The following is an 18,878-nucleotide window of genomic DNA, read 5'->3' as shown; positions in this document are numbered from 1 at the left end:
AGAGTCTCCAAGTGGCCCTGCTTTTTCACAAAGACACTTCAGAAGATGTTTGAAAGGCTTTTGCAGCAGCAGGCTCGTTGGTCTAGGGGTATGATTCTCGCTTTGGGTGTGAGAGGTCCCGGGTTCAAATCCCGGACGAGCCCGTGCCTTCATAGGTTTGATCTGTTTTTAAACAGGAGTATTTCTGCTTTCCACTCTTGTAAGATGCCATGGTGGAATGCATTGCATGCTTTCTACTGGTGTCGAGGCAGTTCGGCATGATGAAGGAGTGCGGGATTTCTTTCTAACTGCTTTTTTGTGTTGGAGCAGCACTTCTCGTTGGAACATGAAATGCACAGTGCTTCTCCAAAGTAATTGCAGGGCTGGTTTTGAAATCACCTCTTGGAATGAAAGTGATCCCAGTTCCTTTCTTCCAAAGGAAGAGATCCTGTCAGAAAGGCTCAGCTTTGAGCGTCATGAATATTGTCCCTTAGTCCTTGCATTCCAGTCCAAAGCATAGCCACATAAAGAAAGCAGGTGTGTCTGTTTCCAGTGCAGTGGTTCCAGTCCAATGCATAGCCACATGAAGCAAGTAAGCAGGCATGTCTGTTTCTATAGTGTAGTGGTTATCACGTTCGCCTTACACGCGAAAGGTCCCTGATTCGAGGCCAGGCAGAAACAGCAAGTTGCTGTGCTTTATCACATTATTTGCATTTACCACCTCACCTGACAGGTAAATTGAAATTAAAGAGGCTGTGTCTATCCCTCACCATCGTGAGGTACTACGCTCCAAGGGCATCGGTCTCAACTCACCAAGAGAAGACGATACACCTTACGGCAGTCAGTTGCTCCCTTTTTGACCTTTCCATTGAAGCCTGGGCCTACTGTGGTCAAGCCAGCAAAGGAAGGAAGGTATGAGAGCGAAAATGGCTTTCCTACCTTCACCAAGAACATACACCTTGAGCAAAGAAAGGGCCAGACTTACAAGGCCCTATCGCCACCGGCACATCATCTTTAGTGACGCCCCGGTGGCACTATGTACTGTGCCGTATTTACAAGACGCCGTTCAACCACGTTTTGTGGCTTAACACCACCTTGTAAATACGGCCCCTTCACACGCAGCCCTTTCCCTGGAAGGGGCGTGCAATGGGCGTTGCTCTGGGTGGGCCACTGCAACACCATAGCATTTTGATGCTGCTCCAGTTTTACGAGTTTTTGTAAATCTGTGGCAGCGCCAAAAACCAAGCGCCATACAATGGGTGTCGTTATAGTGGAGAAACGAGCAGAAATGTTTTCATTTCTCCTCATTTTTGCTCTTTCTATGTGTGCTGCACGAACATATCGCCACTGAAGATTTCTGTTGTGCAGGAAGGTGTGCCTTCCTGAACAAAAACAATTTCCCCCTCCACGCAGCCATCCTTGTACCATGGCGCAAGGATGGCTGCGTTGGTGCTCGGCAGCTAATTTAGAGCTGGCGCAGAGGGAAGCACAGGGGTGCGCTGTATTCTACTAAATACGGCGCTTCCCTGCATTTTGAAAATGACTGAGTGCGAGGCTGCCAAATTTGGCAGAGCGTCTCACTCAGTCATCCTCTTGTAATTATGGGCCAAAAGGTCTAAAGGATAGAGGCGTTTTATGTCATGTTCGATGACGACCATGGAAATGACTCTGGTCATATTGCAGAAGAGAGAACCATGTGCATTTTCTTGCCTTGCGATGTATTCGCCCACTCTCTGCCCTCAACCCTAGGAGCAGGGTCTGAGCAGTGGTGCTTCTGTGCCCTCGCTCGTTGGTGTCCGGGTCCAAATCCCCAACACACCCTTTTTAGCAGAAAACACACAAATTTTACTCAAAATACACAAAGCTTGAAGATTCCTCATTCCACTCAAAGCATTGTTGTGCAAAATATTTTTAGCCTCAGGAGAAAAAAAGGATCACCATGCCTTGGCTTCCTTCCTGCTTGCTTTCAGTGTGCTCTGTGTGATGCTTTCACAGGCTCTGGTTTCAGGCATTTAGGCATCAGATATTTGTCTCTACCCGCAGCTGTGACTTTTCAGTACATCTGAGTGTACGCTTGCTGGCTGACAACGCTGCAATTTTCACACTTACTCCTCGCTTTGCGAGCAACTGCTGATCAAGTATAGAGGCAATCGGGCAAACATATGAGGGGAATTTTGCTCCTTCAGTCAAGCCCTCATGCTTGTTTCTGTAGTGTAGTGGTTATCACGTTCGCCTAACACGCGAAAGGTCCCCGGTTCGAGACCGGGCAGAAACAATGGGCAGTGTCTGCTTTTGTGTTTGCTCCCTAAAAGCTTAGTCTCACTCAGGGATGGCCTTTAAAAACTTGTGACCTGTGTAAAACTTGTATTACTATTGCAGGCCGGTAAAAAGTTATCTGCATCTTTGCGTAGTCGTGCATGTGCCTGGTTTCTTATTCTGTTTTTTACTTTTTTTTTTCTTGGCCATGTTATATTGTGGGGCCTTTAAACCTGTCACCTTGATAGGAACATTGCAAGCGGCAGCATCGACAAGTGCAGACTGAGGAGTCAGACCTAAACACAGACTCAGCTGTCAGGATGGCCGAGTGGTCTAAGGCGGCAGCCTCAAGAGAGCTTGATCTTCAGTTAAGCTAAGCATCCTGGTTTGCTCATGTAGTTGTGGGTTCAAATCGCACTTCTGATAGGTCTATTTTCTGCCCTTAAATCTTCCTCTGCTTGCACAGCCAGCTCCCCACAACACTATCTTTGCAAGCTGCTGTAGCATATGAAAAGAAATCCACCAACCCTCCGGCTGGGCCCTCAATCAGCATTCCATGTATTTCTGGAAGGGGCATCTCAGTCACGCCTTCTGTTAGAGCTGCACCTTATCACTGTAACTACCATGCTGGTTTCTACTTAAGCAGTTGATTCCATTGTTTGAAGTGAGGCTCTCCTGCCACTTTTGGGCAGAGAAGGCACTGCCCCTGCAACAACAACAGGCAGACAAGCTCAACCTGGGTTTCCTGGTTAGGTGGGCGGAGCAGAATGGCAATGGTCCCTCCTTGTGACTTGAAATTAACATGAAGAAGACAGAGAGGCAGCTGGGAGTAGGCAGTACCCATGCACCCCTGAACACTGTCTTGCCATTTTCACCCAATTCTGAAATGAGTCGGGAGGAAAGGAGGTGATTTTCCTATCGAAGGCCATTCTGGGAATTCAGCCACCCCGCGTCTCCCAGGTGAGTGTTTCAGGCCTGTGAGGCACTCATATAAATCTCGCCTGATCGAGCACTGAGCGAGCAAGTGTGCTTGAATACAAGAGGCATGCTCCTCTGGCTCAGGCGCAAGAGATGGCAGGCCCTTCAGAGCTTCTGGTCTGGAAGTCTACGGTGCAAGGGCCCAGGTCCTGCGGAGGCGTACAACTACCAGAAAGGGTCTGCTTTTCTCATCAGCGCCACATTTCAGCTTGCTAGCATAGGGCTTCTTGACTACCTCTTGCCTTGCTAGAGGCAAAAAAAAAACCCTTGGCACAAAACATCAATTGCTATGGCACGCTTAGAAGGAGAGTCTCCAAGTGGCCCTGCTTTTTCACAAAGACACTTCAGAAGATGTTTGAAAGGCTTTTGCAGCAGCAGGCTCGTTGGTCTAGGGGTATGATTCTCGCTTTGGGTGTGAGAGGTCCCGGGTTCAAATCCCGGACGAGCCCGTGCCTTCATAGGTTCGATCTGTTTTTAAACAGGAGTATTTCTGCTTTCCACTCTTGTAAGATGCCATGGTGGAATGCATTGCATGCTTTCTACTGGTGTCGAGGCAGTTCGGCATGATGAAGGAGTGCGGGATTTCTTTCTAACTGCTTTTTTGTGTTGGAGCAGCACTTCTCGTTGGAACATGAAATGCACAGTGCTTCTCCAAAGTAATTGCAGGGCTGGTTTTGAAATCACCTCTTGGAATGAAAGTGATCCCAGTTCCTTTCTTCCAAAGGAAGAGATCCTGTCAGAAAGGCTCAGCTTTGAGCGTCATGAATATTGTCCCTTAGTCCTTGCATTCCAGTCCAAAGCATAGCCACATAAAGAAAGCAGGTGTGTCTGTTTCCAGTGCAGTGGTTCCAGTCCAATGCATAGCCACATGAAGCAAGTAAGCAGGGATGTCTGTTTCTATAGTGTAGTGGTTATCACGTTCGCCTTACACGCGAAAGGTCCCTGGTTCGAGGCCAGGCAGAAACAGCAAGTTGCTGTGCTTTATCACATTATTTGCATTTACCACCTCACCTGACAGGTAAATTGAAATTAAAGAGGCTGTGTCTATCCCTCACCATCGTGAGGTACTACGCTCCAAGGGCATCGGTCTCAACTCACCAAGAGAAGACGATACACCTTACGGCAGTCAGTTGCTCCCTTTTTGACCTTTCCATTGAAGCCTGGGCCTACTGTGGTCAAGCCAGCCAAGGAAGGAAGGTATGAGAGCGAAAATGGCTTTCCTACCTTCACCAAGAACATACACCTTGAGCAAAGAAAGGGCCAGACTTACAAGGCCCTATCGCCACCGGCACATCATCTTTAGTGACGCCCCGGTGGCACTATGTACTGTGCCGTATTTACAAGACGCCGTTCAACCACGGTTTGTGGCTTAACACCACCTTGTAAATACGGCCCCTTCACACGCAGCCCTTTCCCTGGAAGGGGCGTGCAATGGGCGTTGCTCTGGGTGGGCCACTGCAACACCATAGCATTTTGATGCTGCTCCAGTTTTACGAGTTTTTGTAAATCTGTTGCAGCGCCAAAAACCAAGCGCCATACAATGGGTGTCGTTATAGTGGAGAAACGAGCAGAAATGTTTTCATTTCTCCTCATTTTTGCTCTTTCTATGTGTGCTGCACGAACATATCGCCACTGAAGATTTCTGTTGTGCAGGAAGGTGTGCCTTCCTGAACAAAAACAATTTCCCCCTCCACGCAGCCATCCTTGTACCATGGCGCAAGGATGGCTGCGTTGGTGCTCGGCAGCTAATTTAGAGCTGGCGCAGAGGGAAGCACAGGGGTGCGCTGAATTCTACTAAATACGGCGCTTCCCTGCATTTTGAAAATGACTGAGTGCGAGGCTGCCAAATTTGGCAGAGCGTCTCACTCAGTCATCCTCTTGTAATTATGGGCCAAAAGGTCTAAAGGATAGAGGCGTTTTATGTCATGTTCGATGACGACCATGGAAATGACTCTAGTCATATTGCAGAAGAGAGAACCATGTGCATTTTCTTGCCTTGCGATGTATTCGCCCACTCTCTGCCCTCAACCCTAGGAGCAGGGTCTGAGCAGTGGTGCTTCTGTGCCCTCGCTCGTTGGTGTCCGGGTCCAAATCCCCAACACACCCTTTTTAGCAGAAAACACACAAATTTTACTCAAAATACACAAAGCTTGAAGATTCCTCATTCCACTCAAAGCATTGTTGTGCAAAATATTTTTAGCCTCAGGAGAAAAAAAGGATCACCATGCCTTGGCTTCCTTCCTGCTTGCTTTCAGTGTGCTCTGTGTGATGCTTTCACAGGCTCTGGTTTCAGGCATTTAGGCATCAGATATTTGTCTCTACCCGCAGCTGTGACTTTTCAGTACATCTGAGTGTACGCTTGCTGGCTGACAACGCTGCAATTTTCACACTTACTCCTCGCTTTGCGAGCAACTGCTGATCAAGTATAGAGGCAATCGGGCAAACATATGAGGGGAATTTTGCTCCTTCAGTCAAGCCCTCATGCTTGTTTCTGTAGTGTAGTGGTTATCACGTTCGCCTAACACGTGAAAGGTCCCCGGTTCGAGACCGGGCAGAAACTATGGGCAGTGTCTGCTTTTGTGTTTGCTCCCTAAAAGCTTAGTCTCACTCAGGGATGGCCTTTAAAAACTTGTGACCTGTGTAAAACTTGTATTACTATTGCAGGCCGGTAAAAAGTTATCTGCATCTTTGCGTAGTCGTGCATGTGCCTGGTTTCTTATTCTGTTTTTTACTTTTTTTTTTCTTGGCCATGTTATATTGTGGGGCCTTTAAACCTGTCACCTTGATAGGAACATTGCAAGCGGCAGCATCGACAAGTGCAGACTGAGGAGTCAGACCTAAACACAGACTCAGCTGTCAGGATGGCCGAGTGGTCTAAGGCGGCAGCCTCAAGAGAGCTTGATCTTCAGTTAAGCTAAGCATCCTGGTTTGCTCATGTAGTTGTGGGTTCAAATCGCACTTCTGATAGGTCTATTTTCTGCCCTTAAATCTTCCTCTGCTTGCACAGCCAGCTCCCCACAACACTATCTTTGCAAGCTGCTGTAGCATATGAAAAGAAATCCACCAACCCTCCGGCTGGGCCCTCAATCAGCATTCCATGTATTTCTGGAAGGGGCATCTCAGTCACGCCTTCTGTTAGAGCTGCACCTTATCACTGTAACTACCATGCTGGTTTCTACTTAAGCAGTTGATTCCATCGTTTGAAGTGAGGCTCTCCTGCCACTTTTGGGCAGAGAAGGCACTGCCCCTGCAACAACAACAGGCAGACAAGCTCAACCTGGGTTTCCTGGTTAGGTGGGCGGAGCAGAATGGCAATGGTCCCTCCTTGTGACTTGAAATTAACATGAAGAAGACAGAGAGGCAGCTGGGAGTAGGCAGTACCCATGCACCCCTGAACACTGTCTTGCGATTTTCACCCAATTCTGAAATGAGTCGGGAGGAAAGGAGGTGATTTTCCTATCGAAGGCCATTCTGGGAATTCAGCCACCCCGCGTCTCCCAGGTGAGTGTTTCAGGCCTGTGAGGCACTCATATAAATCTCGCCTGATCGAGCACTGAGCGAGCAATTGTGCTTGAATACAAGAGGCATGCTCCTCTGGCTCAGGCGCAAGAGATGGCAGGCCCTTCAGTGCTTCTGGTCTGGAAGTCTACGGTGCAAGGGCCCAGGTCCTGCGGAGGCGTACAACTACCAGAAAGGGTCTGCTTTTCTCATCAGCACCACAGTTCAGCTTGCTAGCATAGGGCTTCTTGACTACCTCTTGCCTTGCTAGAGGCAAAAAAAAAACCCTTGGCACAAAACATCAATTGCTATGGCACGCTTAGAAGGAGAGTCTCCAAGTGGCCCTGCTTTTTCACAAAGACACTTCAGAAGATGTTTGAAAGGCTTTTGCAGCAGCAGGCTCGTTGGTCTAGGGGTATGATTCTCGCTTTGGGTGTGAGAGGTCCCGGGTTCAAATCCCGGACGAGCCCGTGCCTTCATAGGTTCGATCTGTTTTTAAACAGGAGTATTTCTGCTTTCCACTCTTGTAAGATGCCATGGTGGAATGCATTGCATGCTTTCTACTGGTGTCGAGGCAGTTCGGCATGATGAAGGAGTGCGGGATTTCTTTCTAACTGCTTTTTTGTGTTGGAGCAGCACTTCTCGTTGGAACATGAAATGCACAGTGCTTCTCCAAAGTAATTGCAGGGCTGGTTTTGAAATCACCTCTTGGAATGAAAGTGATCCCAGTTCCTTTCTTCCAAAGGAAGAGATCCTGTCAGAAAGGCTCAGCTTTGAGCGTCATGAATATTGTCCCTTAGTCCTTGCATTCCAGTCCAAAGCATAGCCACATAAAGAAAACAGGTGTGTCTGTTTCCAGTGCAGTGGTTCCAGTCCAATGCATAGCCACATGAAGCAAGTAAGCAGGCATGTCTGTTTCTATAGTGTAGTGGTTATCACGTTCGCCTTACACGCGAAAGGTCCCTGGTTCGAGGCCAGGCAGAAACAGCAAGTTGCTGTGCTTTATCACATTATTTGCATTTACCACCTCACCTGACAGGTAAATTGAAATTAAAGAGGCTGTGTCTATCCCTCACCATCGTGAGGTACTACGCTCCAAGGGCATCGGTCTCAACTCACCAAGAGAAGACGATACACCTTACGGCAGTCAGTTGCTCCCTTTTTGACCTTTCCATTGAAGCCTGGGCCTACTGTGGTCAAGCCAGCCAAGGAAGGAAGGTATGAGAGCGAAAATGGCTTTCCTACCTTCACCAAGAACATACACCTTGAGCAAAGAAAGGGCCAGACTTACAAGGCCCTATCGCCACCGGCACATCATCTTTAGTGACGCCCCGGTGGCACTATGTACTGTGCCGTATTTACAAGACGCCGTTCAACCACGTTTTGTGGCTTAACACCACCTTGTAAATACGGCCCCTTCACACGCAGCCCTTTCCCTGGAAGGGGCGTGCAATGGGCGTTGCTCTGGGTGGGCCACTGCAACACCATAGCATTTTGATGCTGCTCCAGTTTTACGAGTTTTTGTAAATCTGTGGCAGCGCCAAAAACCAAGCGCCATACAATGGGTGTCGTTATAGTGGAGAAACAAGCAGAAATGTTTTCATTTCTCCTCATTTTTGCTCTTTCTATGTGTGCTGCACGAACATATCGCCACTGAAGATTTCTGTTGTGCAGGAAGGTGTGCCTTCCTGAACAAAAACAATTTCCCCCTCCACGCAGCCATCCTTGTACCATGGCGCAAGGATGGCTGCGTTGGTGCTCGGCAGCTAATTTAGAGCTGGCGCAGAGGGAAGCACAGGGGTGCGCTGAATTCTACTAAATACGGCGCTTCCCTGCATTTTGAAAATGACTGAGTGCGAGGCTGCCAAATTTGGCAGAGCGTCTCACTCAGTCATCCTCTTGTAATTATGGGCCAAAAGGTCTAAAGGATAGAGGCGTTTTATGTCATGTTCGATGACGACCATGGAAATGACTCTAGTCATATTGCAGAAGAGAGAACCATGTGCATTTTCTTGCCTTGCGATGTATTCGCCCACTCTCTGCCCTCAACCCTAGGAGCAGGGTCTGAGCAGTGGTGCTTCTGTGCCCTCGCTCGTTGGTGTCCGGGTCCAAATCCCCAACACACCCTTTTTAGCAGAAAACACACAAATTTTACTCAAAATACACAAAGCTTGAAGATTCCTCATTCCACTCAAAGCATTGTTGTGCAAAATATTTTTAGCCTCAGGAGAAAAAAAGGATCACCATGCCTTGGCTTCCTTCCTGCTTGCTTTCAGTGTGCTCTGTGTGATGCTTTCACAGGCTCTGGTTTCAGGCATTTAGGCATCAGATATTTGTCTCTACCCGCAGCTGTGACTTTTCAGTACATCTGAGTGTACGCTTGCTGGCTGACAACGCTGCAATTTTCACACTTACTCCTCGCTTTGCGAGCAACTGCTGATCAAGTATAGAGGCAATCGGGCAAACATATGAGGGGAATTTTGCTCCTTCAGTCAAGCCCTCATGCTTGTTTCTGTAGTGTAGTGGTTATCACGTTTGCCTAACACGCGAAAGGTCCCCGGTTCGAGACCGGGCAGAAACAATGGGCAGTGTCTGCTTTTGTGTTTGCTCCCTAAAAGCTTAGTCTCACTCAGGGATGGCCTTTAAAAACTTGTGACCTGTGTAAAACTTGTATTACTATTGCAGGCCGGTAAAAAGTTATCTGCATCTTTGCGTAGTCGTGCATGTGCCTGGTTTCTTATTCTGTTTTTTACTTTTTTTTTTCTTGGCCATGTTATATTGTGGGGCCTTTAAACCTGTCACCTTGATAGGAACATTGCAAGCGGCAGCATCGACAAGTGCAGACTGAGGAGTCAGACCTAAACACAGACTCAGCTGTCAGGATGGCCGAGTGGTCTAAGGCGGCAGCCTCAAGAGAGCTTGATCTTCAGTTAAGCTAAGCATCCTGGTTTGCTCATGTAGTTGTGGGTTCAAACGGCACTTCTGATAGGTCTATTTTCTGCCCTTAAATCTTCCTCTGCTTGCACAGCCAGCTCCCCACAACACTATCTTTGCAAGCTGCTGTAGCATATGAAAAGAAATCCACCAACCCTCCGGCTGGGCCCTCAATCAGCATTCCATGTATTTCTGGAAGGGGCATCTCAGTCACGCCTTCTGTTAGAGCTGCACCTTATCACTGTAACTACCATGCTGGTTTCTACTTAAGCAGTTGATTCCATCGTTTGAAGTGAGGCTCTCCTGCCACTTTTGGGCAGAGAAGGCACTGCCCCTGCAACAACAACAGGCAGACAAGCTCAACCTGGGTTTCCTGGTTAGGTGGGCGGAGCAGAATGGCAATGGTCCCTCCTTGTGACTTGAAATTAACATGAAGAAGACAGAGAGGCAGCTGGGAGTAGGCAGTACCCATGCACCCCTGAACACTGTCTTGCGATTTTCACCCAATTCTGAAATGAGTCGGGAGGAAAGGAGGTGATTTTCCTATCGAAGGCCATTCTGGGAATTCAGCCACCCCGCGTCTCCCAGGTGAGTGTTTCAGGCCTGTGAGGCACTCATATAAATCTCGCCTGATCGAGCACTGAGCGAGCAAGTGTGCTTGAATACAAGAGGCATGCTCCTCTGGCTCAGGCGCAAGAGATGGCAGGCCCTTCAGTGCTTCTGGTCTGGAAGTCTACGGTGCAAGGGCCCAGGTCCTGCGGAGGCGTACAACTACCAGAAAGGGTCTGCTTTTCTCATCAGCGCCACAGTTCAGCTTGCTAGCATAGGGCTTCTTGACTACCTCTTGCCTTGCTAGAGGCAAAAAAAAAACCCTTGGCACAAAACATCAATTGCTATGGCACGCTTAGAAGGAGAGTCTCCAAGTGGCCCTGCTTTTTCACAAAGACACTTCAGAAGATGTTTGAAAGGCTTTTGCAGCAGCAGGCTCGTTGGTCTAGGGGTATGATTCTCGCTTTGGGTGTGAGAGGTCCCGGGTTCAAATCCCGGACGAGCCCGTGCCTTCATAGGTTCGATCTGTTTTTAAACAGGAGTATTTCTGCTTTCCACTCTTGTAAGATGCCATGGTGGAATGCATTGCATGCTTTCTACTGGTGTCGAGGCAGTTCGGCATGATGAAGGAGTGCGGGATTTCTTTCTAACTGCTTTTTTGTGTTGGAGCAGCACTTCTCGTTGGAACATGAAATGCACAGTGCTTCTCCAAAGTAATTGCAGGGCTGGTTTTGAAATCACCTCTTGGAATGAAAGTGATCCCAGTTCCTTTCTTCCAAAGGAAGAGATCCTGTCAGAAAGGCTCAGCTTTGAGCGTCATGAATATTGTCCCTTAGTCCTTGCATTCCAGTCCAAAGCATAGCCACATAAAGAAAGCAGGTGTGTCTGTTTCCAGTGCAGTGGTTCCAGTCCAATGCATAGCCACATGAAGCAAGTAAGCAGGCATGTCTGTTTCTATAGTGTAGTGGTTATCACGTTCGCCTTACACGCGAAAGGTCCCTGGTTCGAGGCCAGGCAGAAACAGCAAGTTGCTGTGCTTTATCACATTATTTGCATTAACCACCTCACCTGACAGGTAAATTGAAATTAAAGAGGCTGGGTCTATCCCTCACCATCGTGGGGTACTACGCTCCAAGGGCATCGGTCTCAACTCACCAAGAGAAGACGATACACCTTACGGCAGTCAGTTGCTCCCTTTTTTACCTTTCCATTGAAGCCTGGGCCTACTGTGGTCAAGCCAGCCAAGGAAGGAAGGTATGAGAGCGAAAATGGCTTTCCTACCTTCACCAAGAACATACACCTTGAGCAAAGAAAGGGCCAGACTTACAAGGCCCTATCGCCACCGGCACATCATCTTTAGTGACGCCCCGGTGGCACTATGTACTGTGCCGTATTTACAAGACGCCGTTCAACCACGTTTTGTGGCTTAACACCACCTTGTAAATACGGCCCCTTCACACGCAGCCCTTTCCCTGGAAGGGGCGTGCAATGGGCGTTGCTCTGGGTGGGCCACTGCAACACCATAGCATTTTGATGCTGCTCCAGTTTTACGAGTTTTTGTAAATCTGTGGCAGCGCCAAAAACCAAGCGCCATACAATGGGTGTCGTTATAGTGGAGAAACGAGCAGAAATGTTTTCATTTCTCCTCATTTTTGCTCTTTCTATGTGTGCTGCACGAACATATCGCCACTGAAGATTTCTGTTGTGCAGGAAGGTGTGCCTTCCTGAACAAAAACAATTTCCCCCTCCACGCAGCCATCCTTGTACCATGGCGCAAGGATGGCTGCGTTGGTGCTCGGCAGCTAATTTAGAGCTGGCGCAGAGGGAAGCACAGGGGTGCGCTGTATTCTACTAAATACGGCGCTTCCCTGCATTTTGAAAATGACTGAGTGCGAGGCTGCCAAATTTGGCAGAGCGTCTCACTCAGTCATCCTCTTGTAATTATGGGCCAAAAGGTCTAAAGGATAGAGGCGTTTTATGTCAAGTTCGATGAGGACCATGGAAATGACTCTAGTCATATTGCAGAAGAGAGAACCATGTGCATTTTCTTGCCTTGCGATGTATTCGCCCACTCTCTGCCCTCAACCCTAGGAGCAGGGTCTGAGCAGTGGTGCTTCTGTGCCCTCGCTCGTTGGTGTCCGGGTCCAAATCCCCAACACACCCTTTTTAGCAGAAAACACACAAATTTTACTCAAAATACACAAAGCTTGAAGATTCCTCATTCCACTCAAAGCATTGTTGTGCAAAATATTTTTAGCCTCAGGAGAAAAAAAGGATCACCATGCCTTGGCTTCCTTCCTGCTTGCTTTCAGTGTGCTCTGTGTGATGTTTTCACAGGCTCTGGTTTCAGGCATTTAGGCATCAGATATTTGTCTCTACCCGCAGCTGTGACTTTTCAGTACATCTGAGTGTACGCTTGCTGGCTGACAACGCTGCAATTTTCACACTTACACCTCGCTTTGCGAGCAACTGCTGATCAAGTATAGAGGCAATCGGGCAAACATATGAGGGGAATTTTGCTCCTTCAGTCAAGCCCTCATGCTTGTTTCTGTAGTGTAGTGGTTATCACGTTTGCCTAACACGCGAAAGGTCCCCGGTTCGAGACCGGGCAGAAACAATGGGCAGTGTCTGCTTTTGTGTTTGCTCCCTAAAAGCTTAGTCTCACTCAGGGATGGCCTTTAAAAACTTGTGACCTGTGTAAAACTTGTATTACTATTGCAGGCCGGTAAAAAGTTATCTGCATCTTTGCGTAGTCGTGCATGTGCCTGGTTTCTTATTCTGTTTTTTACTTTTTTTTTTCTTGGCCATGTTATATTGTGGGGCCTTTAAACCTGTCACCTTGATAGGAACATTGCAAGCGGCAGCATCGACAAGTGCAGACTGAGGAGTCAGACCTAAACACAGACTCAGCTGTCAGGATGGCCGAGTGGTCTAAGGCGGCAGCCTCAAGAGAGCTTGATCTTCAGTTAAGCTAAGCATCCTGGTTTGCTCATGTAGTTGTGGGTTCAAATTGCACTTCTGATAGGTCTATTTTCTGCCCTTACATCTTCCTCTGCTTGCACAGCCAGCTCCCCACAACACTATCTTTGCAAGCTGCTGTAGCATATGAAAAGAAATCCACCAACCCTCCGGCTGGGCCCTCAATCAGCATTCCATGTATTTCTGGAAGGGGCATCTCAGTCACGCCTTCTGTTAGAGCTGCACCTTATCACTGTAACTACCATGCTGGTTTCTACTTAAGCAGTTGATTCCATCGTTTGAAGTGAGGCTCTCCTGCCACTTTTGGGCAGAGAAGGCACTGCCTCTGCAACAACAACAGGCAGACAAGCTCAACCTGGGTTTCCTGGTTAGGTGGGCGGAGCAGAATGGCAATGGTCCCTCCTTGTGACTTGAAATTAACATGAAGAAGACAGAGAGGCAGCTGGGAGTAGGCAGTACCCATGCACCCCTGAACACTGTCTTGCGATTTTCACCCAATTCTGAAATGAGTCGGGAGGAAAGGAGGTGATTTTCCTATCGAAGGCCATTCTGGGAATTCAGCCACCCCGCGTCTCCCAGGTGAGTGTTTCAGGCCTGTGAGGCACTCATATAAATCTCGCCTGATCGAGCACTGAGCGAGCAAGTGTGCTTGAATACAAGAGGCATGCTCCTCTGGCTCAGGCGCAAGAGATGGCAGGCCCTTCAGTGCTTCTGGTCTGGAAGTCTACGGTGCAAGGGCCCAGGTCCTGCGGAGGCGTACAACTACCAGAAAGGGTCTGCTTTTCTCATCAGCGCCACAGTTCAGCTTGCTAGCATAGGGCTTCTTGACTACCTCTTGCCTTGCTAGAGGCAAAAAAAAAACCCTTGGCACAAAACATCAATTGCTATGGCACGCTTAGAAGGAGAGTCTCCAAGTGGCCCTGCTTTTTCACAAAGACACTTCAGAAGATGTTTGAAAGGCTTTTGCAGCAGCAGGCTCGTTGGTCTAGGGGTATGATTCTCGCTTTGTGTCTGAGAGGTCCCGGGTTCAAATCCCGGACGAGCCCGTGCCTTCATAGGTTCGATCTGTTTTTAAACAGGAGTATTTCTGCTTTCCACTCTTGTAAGATGCCATGGTGGAATGCATTGCATGCTTTCTACTGGTGTCGAGGCAGTTCGGCATGATGAAGGAGTGCGGGATTTCTTTCTAACTGCTTTTTTGTGTTGGAGCAGCACTTCTCGTTGGAACATGAAATGCACAGTGCTTCTCCAAAGTAATTGCAGGGCTGGTTTTGAAATCACCTCTTGGAATGAAAGTGATCCCAGTTCCTTTCTTCCAAAGGAAGAGATCCTGTCAGAAAGGCTCAGCTTTGAGCGTCATGAATATTGTCCCTTAGTCCTTGCATTCCAGTCCAAAGCATAGCCACATAAAGAAAGCAGGTGTGTCTGTTTCCAGTGCAGTGGTTCCAGTCCAATGCATAGCCACATGAAGCAAGTAAGCAGGCATGTCTGTTTCTATAGTGTAGTGGTTATCACGTTCACCTTACACGCGAAAGGTCCCTGGTTCGAGGCCAGGCAGAAACAGCAAGTTGCTGTGCTTTATCACATTATTTGCATTTACCACCTCACCTGACAGGTAAATTGAAATTAAAGAGGCTGTGTCTATCCCTCACCATCGTGAGGTACTACGCTCCAAGGGCATCGGTCTCAACTCACCAAGAGAAGACGATACACCTTACGGCAGTCAGTTGCTCCCTTTTTGACCTTTCCATTGAAGCCTGGGCCTACTGTGGTCAAGCCAGCCAAGGAAGGAAGGTATGAGAGCGAAAATGGCTTTCCTACCTTCACCAAGAACATACACCTTGAGCAAAGAAAGGGCCAGACTTACAAGGCCCTATCGCCACCGGCACATCATCTTTAGTGACGCCCCGGTGGCACTATGTACTGTGCCGTATTTACAAGACGCCGTTCAACCACGTTTTGTGGCTTAACACCACCTTGTAAATACGGCCCGTTCACACGCAGCCCTTTCCCTGGAAGGGGCATGCAATGGGCGTTGCTCTGGGTGGGCCACTGCAACACCATAGCATTTTGATGCTGCTCCAGTTTTACGAGTTTTTGTAAATCTGTGGCAGCGCCAAAATCCAAGCGCCATTCAATGGGTGTCGTTATAGTGGAGAAACGAGCAGAAATGTTTTCATTTCTCCTCATTTTTGCTCTTTCTATGTGTGCTGCACGAACATATCGCCACTGAAGATTTCTGTTGTGCAGGAAGGTGTGCCTTCCTGAACAAAAACAATTTCCCCCTCCACGCAGCCATCCTTGTACCATGGCGCAAGGATGGCTGCGTTGGTGCTCGGCAGCTAATTTAGAGCTGGCGCAGAGGGAAGCACAGGGGTGCGCTGAATTCTACTAAATACGGCGCTTCCCTGCATTTTGAAAATGACTGAGTGCGAGGCTGCCAAATTTGGCAGAGCGTCTCACTCAGTCATCCTCTTGTAATTATGGGCCAAAAGGTCTAAAGGATAGAGGCGTTTTATGTCATGTTCGATGACGACCATGGAAATGACTCTAGTCATATTGCAGAAGAGAGAACCATGTGCATTTTCTTGCCTTGCGATGTATTCGCCCACTCTCTGCCCTCAACCCTAGGAGCAGGGTCTGAGCAGTGGTGCTTCTGTGCCCTCGCTCGTTGGTGTCCGGGTCCAAATCCCCAACACACCCTTTTTAGCAGAAAACACACAAATTTTACTCAAAATACACAAAGCTTGAAGATTCCTCATTCCACTCAAAGCATTGTTGTGCAAAATATTTTTAGCCTCAGGAGAAAAAAAGGATCACCATGCCTTGGCTTCCTTCCTGCTTGCTTTCAGTGTGCTCTGTGTGATGCTTTCACAGGCTCTGGTTTCAGGCATTTAGGCATCAGATATTTGTCTCTACCCGCAGCTGTGACTTTTCAGTACATCTGAGTGTACGCTTGCTGGCTGACAACGCTGCAATTTTCACACTTACTCCTCGCTTTGCGAGCAACTGCTGATCAAGTATAGAGGCAATCGGGCAAACATATGAGGGGAATTTTGCTCCTTCAGTCAAGCCCTCATGCTTGTTTCTGTAGTGTAGTGGTTATCACGTTCGCCTAACACGCGAAAGTTCCCCGGTTCGAGACCGGGCAGAAACAATGGGCAGTGTCTGCTTTTGTGTTTGCTCCCTAAAAGCTTAGTCTCACTCAGGGATGGCCTTTAAAAACTTGTGACCTGTGTAAAACTTGTATTACTATTGCAGGCCGGTAAAAAGTTATCTGCATCTTTGCGTAGTCGTGCATGTACCTGGTTTCTTATTCTGTTTTTTACTTTTTTTTTTCTTGGCCATGTTATATTGTGGGGCCTTTAAACCTGTCACCTTGATAGGAACATTGCAAGCGGCAGCATCGACAAGTGCAGACTGAGGAGTCAGACCTAAACACAGACTCAGCTGTCAGGATGGCCGAGTGGTCTAAGGCGGCAGCCTCAAGAGAGCTTGATCTTCAGTTAAGCTAAGCATCCTGGTTTGCTCATGTAGTTGTGGGTTCAAATCGCACTTCTGATAGGTCTATTTTCCGCCCTTAAATCTTCCTCTGCTTGCACAGCCAGCTCCCCACAACACTATCTTTGCAAGCTGCTGTAGCATATGAAAAGAAATCCACCAACCCTCCGGCTGGGCCCTCAATCAGCATTCCATGTATTTCTGGAAGGGGCATCTCAGTCACGCCTTCTGTTAGAGCTGCACCTTATCACTGTAACTACCATGCTGGTTTCTACTTAAGCAGTTGATTCCATCGTTTGAAGTGAGGCTCTCCTGCCACTTTTGGGCAGAGAAGGCACTGCCCCTGCAACAACAACAGGCAGACAAGCTCAACCTGGGTTTCCTGGTTAGGTGGGCGGAGCAGAATGGCAATGGTCCCTCCTTGTGACTTGAAATTAACATGAAGAAGACAGAGAGGCAGCTGGGAGTAGGCAGTACCCATGCACCCCTGAACACTGTCTTGCGATTTTCACCCAATTCTGAAATGAGTCGGGAGGAAAGGAGGTGATTTTCCTATCGAAGGCCATTCTGGGAATTCAGCCACCCCGCGTCTCCCAGGTGAGTGTTTCAGGCCTGTGAGGCACTCATATAAATCTCGCCTGATCGAGCACTGAGCGAGCAATCGTGCTTGAATACAAGAGGCATGCTCCTCTGGCTCAGGCGCAAGAGATGGCAGGCCCTTCAGTGCTTCTGGTCTGGAAGTCTACGGTGCAAGGGCCCAGGTCCTGCGGAGGCGTACAACTACCAGAAAGGGTCTGCTTTTCTCATCAGCGCCACAGTTCAGCTTGCTAGCATAGGGCTTCTTGACTACCTCTTGCCTTGCTAGAGGCAAAAAAAAACCCTTGGCACAAAACATCAATTGCTATGGCACGCTTAGAAGGAGAGTCTCCAAGTGGCCCTGCTTTTTCACAAAGACACTTCAGAAGATGTTTGAAAGGCTTTTGCAGCAGCAGGCTCGTTGGTCTAGGGGTATGATTCTCGCTTTGGGTGTGAGAGGTCCCGGGTTCAAATCCCGGACGAGCCCGTGCCTTCATAGGTTCGATCTGTTTTTAAACAGGAGTATTTCTGCTTTCCACTCTTGTAAGATGCCATGGTGGAATGCATTGCATGCTTTCTACTGGTGTCGAGGCAGTTCGGCATGATGAAGGAGTGCGGGATTTCTTTCTAACTGCTTTTTTGTGTTGGAGCAGCACTTCTCGTTGGAACATGAAATGCACAGTGCTTCTCCAAAGTAATTGCAGGGCTGGTTTTGAAATCACCTCTTGGAATGAAAGTGATCCCAGTTCCTTTCTTCCAAAGGAAGAGATCCTGTCAGAAAGGCTCAGCTTTGAGCGTCATGAATATTGTCCCTTAGTCCTTGCATTCCAGTCCAAAGCATAGCCACATAAAGAAAGCAGGTGTGTCTGTTTCCAGTGCAGTGGTTCCAGTCCAATGCATAGCCACATGAAGCAAGTAAGCAGGCATGTCTGTTTCTATAGTGTAGTGGTTATCACGTTCGCCTTACACGCGAAAGGTCCCTGGTTCGAGGCCAGGCAGAAACAGCAAGTTGCTGTGCTTTATCACATTATTTGCATTTACCACCTCACCTGACAGGTAAATTGAAATTAAAGAGGCTGTGTCTATCCCTCACCATCGTGAGGTACTACGCTCCAAGGGCATCGGTCTCAACTCACCAAGAGAAGACGATACACCTTACGGCAGTCAGTTGCTCCCTTTTTGACCTTTCCATTGAAGCCTGGGCCTACTGTGGTCAAGCCAGCAAAGGAAGGAAGGTATGAGAGCGAAAATGGCTTTCCTACCTTCACCAAGAACATACACCTTGAGCAAAGAAAGGGCCAGACTTACAAGGCCCTATCGCCACCGGCACATCATCTTTAGTGACGCCCCGGTGGCACTATGTACTGTGCCGTATTTACAAGACGCCGTTCAACCACGTTTTGTGGCTTAACACCACCTTGTAAATACGGCCCCTTCACACGCAGCCCTTTCCCTGGAAGGGGCGTGCAATGGGCGTTGCTCTGGGTGGGCCACTGCAACACCATAGCATTTTGATGCTGCTCCAGTTTTACGAGTTTTTGTAAATCTGTGGCAGCGCCAAAAACCAAGCGCCATACAATGGGTGTCGTTATAGTGGAGAAACGAGCAGAAATGTTTTCATTTCTCCT

General features: G+C 48.3%; 15 non-coding genes across 15 annotated transcripts; all 15 read left to right on the top strand.

Moving 5' to 3' along the window:
* Positions 1-71: 71 nt before the first annotated feature.
* Positions 72-143, top strand: TRNAP-UGG (transfer RNA proline (anticodon UGG)). The gene has a single exon. It is a non-coding gene; the product is annotated as a tRNA-Pro (tRNA).
* A 2,038-nt stretch (positions 144-2,181) lies between these two features.
* On the top strand, positions 2,182-2,254 carry TRNAV-AAC (transfer RNA valine (anticodon AAC)). Its single transcript has one exon. It is a non-coding gene; the product is annotated as a tRNA-Val (tRNA).
* Positions 2,255-3,590: 1,336 nt separating this feature from the next.
* On the top strand, positions 3,591-3,662 carry TRNAP-UGG (transfer RNA proline (anticodon UGG)). Its single transcript has one exon. It is a non-coding gene; the product is annotated as a tRNA-Pro (tRNA).
* A 444-nt stretch (positions 3,663-4,106) lies between these two features.
* TRNAV-UAC (transfer RNA valine (anticodon UAC)) lies at positions 4,107-4,179 on the top strand. Its single transcript has one exon. It is a non-coding gene; the product is annotated as a tRNA-Val (tRNA).
* A 1,521-nt stretch (positions 4,180-5,700) lies between these two features.
* Positions 5,701-5,773, top strand: TRNAV-AAC (transfer RNA valine (anticodon AAC)). Its single transcript has one exon. It is a non-coding gene; the product is annotated as a tRNA-Val (tRNA).
* A 1,336-nt stretch (positions 5,774-7,109) lies between these two features.
* On the top strand, positions 7,110-7,181 carry TRNAP-UGG (transfer RNA proline (anticodon UGG)). Its single transcript has one exon. It is a non-coding gene; the product is annotated as a tRNA-Pro (tRNA).
* A 444-nt stretch (positions 7,182-7,625) lies between these two features.
* TRNAV-UAC (transfer RNA valine (anticodon UAC)) lies at positions 7,626-7,698 on the top strand. Its single transcript has one exon. It is a non-coding gene; the product is annotated as a tRNA-Val (tRNA).
* A 1,521-nt stretch (positions 7,699-9,219) lies between these two features.
* TRNAV-AAC (transfer RNA valine (anticodon AAC)) lies at positions 9,220-9,292 on the top strand. The gene has a single exon. It is a non-coding gene; the product is annotated as a tRNA-Val (tRNA).
* A 1,336-nt stretch (positions 9,293-10,628) lies between these two features.
* TRNAP-UGG (transfer RNA proline (anticodon UGG)) lies at positions 10,629-10,700 on the top strand. The gene has a single exon. It is a non-coding gene; the product is annotated as a tRNA-Pro (tRNA).
* Positions 10,701-11,144: 444 nt separating this feature from the next.
* Positions 11,145-11,217, top strand: TRNAV-UAC (transfer RNA valine (anticodon UAC)). Its single transcript has one exon. It is a non-coding gene; the product is annotated as a tRNA-Val (tRNA).
* Positions 11,218-12,738: 1,521 nt separating this feature from the next.
* TRNAV-AAC (transfer RNA valine (anticodon AAC)) lies at positions 12,739-12,811 on the top strand. The gene has a single exon. It is a non-coding gene; the product is annotated as a tRNA-Val (tRNA).
* A 1,336-nt stretch (positions 12,812-14,147) lies between these two features.
* On the top strand, positions 14,148-14,219 carry TRNAT-UGU (transfer RNA threonine (anticodon UGU)). The gene has a single exon. It is a non-coding gene; the product is annotated as a tRNA-Thr (tRNA).
* Positions 14,220-16,257: 2,038 nt separating this feature from the next.
* On the top strand, positions 16,258-16,330 carry TRNAV-AAC (transfer RNA valine (anticodon AAC)). The gene has a single exon. It is a non-coding gene; the product is annotated as a tRNA-Val (tRNA).
* A 1,335-nt stretch (positions 16,331-17,665) lies between these two features.
* TRNAP-UGG (transfer RNA proline (anticodon UGG)) lies at positions 17,666-17,737 on the top strand. Its single transcript has one exon. It is a non-coding gene; the product is annotated as a tRNA-Pro (tRNA).
* Positions 17,738-18,181: 444 nt separating this feature from the next.
* On the top strand, positions 18,182-18,254 carry TRNAV-UAC (transfer RNA valine (anticodon UAC)). The gene has a single exon. It is a non-coding gene; the product is annotated as a tRNA-Val (tRNA).
* Positions 18,255-18,878: the final 624 nt, after the last annotated feature.

Source organism: Pleurodeles waltl, chromosome 10, assembly GCF_031143425.1.
Source record: "Pleurodeles waltl isolate 20211129_DDA chromosome 10, aPleWal1.hap1.20221129, whole genome shotgun sequence".
Lineage (NCBI taxonomy): Eukaryota > Metazoa > Chordata > Amphibia > Caudata > Salamandridae > Pleurodeles > Pleurodeles waltl.
This window is presented reverse-complemented; position numbering and strand designations above follow the sequence as displayed.